We start from the raw sequence: 3,977 nt of genomic DNA on the forward strand, positions 1-3,977 counted from the left end.
TTGATTCAAATGGATATAAAACTGTAATTCAAGGTGGAGTTATGAAAATCTACAAAGGTATCTTACTAGTGATGAAAGCTAAGAAAGTAGGAAATCTATTTCAGTTAGAAGGTAGAACTGGGTCAGATCATGTGTCTGTGTCTGAACATGACAGTAGTTCCATTCACTTATGGCATCAAAGATTGGGGCATATGAGTGAAAGAGGATTGAAAATTTTGGCTGACCGAAAGTTACTTCCTAATCTAAGATCTGGAAAATTGGATTTCTGTAAACATTGTCTGTTTGGTAAACAAAGTAAACAAAAGTTTAAAACAGGCAAACATACTAGTAAAGGTATACTTGATTATATCCATTCAGATGTTTGGGGTCCAGCCCCTACAGCGTCATATGGTGGCTCATCTTATTTTGTATCATTCATTGATGACTTTTCTCAGAAAGTTTGGGTCTTCATGTTGAAAAAGAAGTCTGATGTTTTTACAGTTTTCAAGCAGTTTAGAGCATTGGTAGAAAACAACACTGGTAGAACTATAAAATGTTTAAGAACAGACAATGGTGGTGAGTTTTCCTACAAGGAGTTTGACAGCTATTGCAAGGATGCAGGGATCGAGAGACATAAGACCACGGTTTATACTCCTCAACAGAATGGAGTTGCTGAACGCATGAACAGGACTCTTCTAGAGAGAGCAAGGTGTATGCTGAGTAACGCCGGGTTGCCGAAGGAGTTGTGGACGGAAGCAGTGGCAACTGCTTGTTATGTGATAAACCGATCTCCATCAACGGCAATAGACTGCAAGATTCCGCAAGAGGTATGGACAGGACACCCTTGTGACTATTCTAAACTCAGAGTGTTTGGTTGTGATGCATATGCTCTAGTGCCTAAACATCAGCGAACTAAATTAGATCCAAAGTCTAAAAGGTATATCTTTGTTGGGTATGGTGATGGAACAAAGGGATTTAGATTGTGGGATCTTACTACCCGCAAAATCATCATCAACAGAGATGTAAGGTTTAATGAATCCTCTCTTATACAGTTAGATGTAGATAGAAGATTGAAACAGGATGATGTATCTGATTTCCAGCATATTCAGTTTGACAGCATTTCTAATGATAGTCATAACGACCATAGTTCAGATTCTAGTCATGAACAGGTTTCAGAATCAGATTATGAACAGGGTTCAGATGGAGGACATGAACAGGTCTCAGATGGCGATCATGAAGAAATTCCTACATTTGATAGACAGCCAGTTGTGGAAGCACCAGAAACATTCTTAAGGAGATCTACAAGGATCAAACGCCGTCCGAGAAGGTATGATGATTCAGTTGCTTTGATCACTAATGATGATGAACCTTTGTGTTATCAGGACGCTGTAGAAGGATCAGATAGTGACAAATGGAAAGCAGCCATGAAGGAAGAAATGATGGCCTTAGGTAAGAATGGCACGTGGGATTTGGTTGAACTTCCCAAAGGCAGGAAAACTGTGGGGTGTAAATGGGTTTTCAAGCTGAAACGAGGTGTGAATGATACGGAAGGCAGGTACAAAGCTCGGCTGGTTGCAAAAGGGTTTTCTCAGAAAGTTGGCATAGACTTTCATGAGATATTTTCACCAGTGGTTAAAATTGTTTCAATTAGAATTGTGTTAGCATTAGTGGCTTTGTTTGATTTGGAGTTGCAGCAGTTAGATGTTAAGACTGCATTTCTACATGGTGATTTAGATGAGGAAATATATATGGAACAACCGGAAGGGTTTGTTCAGCATCGCAATGAGAAATTTGTCTGCAGGCTCAAGAAGTCATTATATGGCCTGAAGCAGTCGCCTCGGCAGTGGTATAAGAAGTTTGATTCTTTCATGTTGAGCCATAAATATGTTAGAAGTGAATATGATCATTGTGTTTATTTCAAGCAATTGAATAATGGCATGTTCATTATCTTAGTGTTATATGTTGATGATATGCTTTTAGCAAGCAAAAGCATTGAAGAAATCAACAGGTTGAAGACTCAGATGGCAAGGACGTTTGATATGAAAGATCTAGGAGCCGCAAGACAGATTTTGGGCATGGAGATTTTCAGAGACAGGGGCAATGGTAAGCTGTGGCTATCACAACAGAAGTATGTTGAGAAAATACTTTTGAGGTTTGGTATGAACAATGTGAAGCCTGTGTCAGTCCCTTTAGCTTCCCATTTTAAGCTTTCTTCGAGTTTATGTCCTAATACAGATGAAGAAAAGGATTATATGTCTCGAATTCCTTATGCCAATGTAGTAGGATGTTTGATGTATGCGATGGTGTGTACGCGACCAAATATTTCTCATTCAGTTGGGGTTGTCAGCAGGTACATGGCAAATCCGGGTAAAGAGCACTGGTCAGCAGTGAAATGGGTGCTTCGGTACTTGAGAGGCACAAGTAGTTATTGTATTTCTTACAATAAGAGTAGTGAATATGTTTGCGGATATGTTGATTCCGATTTTGCAGGTGACTTGGATAAGAGAAGGTCAACTTCAGGGTACGTCTTTACTCTTGCAGGTGGAGCTATAAGCTGGATGTCAAAGCTACATAACATTGTTGCTTTGTCTACTACTGAAGCAGAATACATTGCTGCTTCTCATGCTTGCAAAGAGGCGGTTTGGTTGAAAGGTTTGCTTGGTGAGTTTGGTAGGTTGCAGGATAACATCAGGTTACTTTGTGACATTCAAAGTGCAATACATTTGGCTAAGAATCCAGCCTATCATAGTAAGTCAAAGCATATTCCAATCAAATATCATTTTGTAAGACAGGTAATCACTGAAAAGGGAGTTTCTCTTGAAAAGGTGCATACAAAGGAGAACTGTGCAGACATGTTCACGAAACCAGTTTTGTTGGAGAAGCTACGCTGGTGTTTGGCTTCTCTTGGCTTGCAGAAAAGATAAAATAATAATAACAGGGCATCAGGCGAATTGTTGTCAAGGTGGAGATTGTTGAGATTTTTCTGTTTTAGATAAAGTAGACAAAATCCCAGTGTGTGACAACAATAGAAAATCTGTTGTTGGATTATCTCCAGGTTGTTGGGAGAAAATTAATGCATCCTAAATTTGATGTGAGAGCAGTTAGGTTCTCTCTGCTATAAAATAGGTTGTCATACGGATAGCTGGTGTGAGTGTGAGAGTTTCATTGATGTAATCTCCAAATTTGATTAATGAGAATTGCCGATGCCTGTTTGGTGGACGTAGCCCAGATTGGTTGGGTGAACCACGTAAAAAGCTGTGTTCTATGTGTTTGATCTTCTGCTGTGTTAATTCTGTGTTTATTTAATTTTACTGTGCACCTGATCCAACAGGGCTAAGGCATGTGGAAAAAGATGGTAGGAGGAGGGGTGTAATGGAGAAAATCTGTAATGAGGAGTGAGGAATAAGTAAGGAATGGAGGGGTAATAGTGGACCAAACATCATTAAATCCAAGCCATGCGATAGGCATGTCAATATCCAATATAACATTGTGTATTAATGCAACCGCCTATGGGTACATAAAATAGTAATGTAATGAGAAGGGTTCAATGATCGATGTAACCAAGTAGGAAATTGAGCGAGGAAGTGTAGGGCTACATTCCAATAAATAGTGACACCAATAACCTTTTGATGTAAATAGGCACAAAGTAAATATTATATAGGTTGTGATTTTAATTCAACAAGAGGTTATAGACACAAAGAAAATCACTAATTTCAAGGCTAGTCTTTAAATATAATTGTGCCGTGTTTACAACCAAATACTAATGCTAAGGAGAATGTGAATATAAATACATCATGATATGATTAATGAAACATTGAAATATATAAAAGAAAATATCAATGGAATAAAATAGGTAATGATCTTCAATAGTGCCGCAGTTAAGAAGTACCATAGATGTATTAACAAAGAAAAATTGTTTTTAGAGGTGCAGGTTAGTATTTGACAAAGGGTATCAGAGCCCAGTTACTACATTGGGCTTAAGGAAAACGCACCACCAT

The sequence above is a fragment of the Pinus tabuliformis genome, chromosome 1_2 (assembly GCF_031772625.1).
Source record: "Pinus tabuliformis cultivar Carrire ecotype Pingquan chromosome 1_2, CPIR1, whole genome shotgun sequence".
Lineage (NCBI taxonomy): Eukaryota > Viridiplantae > Streptophyta > Pinopsida > Pinales > Pinaceae > Pinus > Pinus tabuliformis.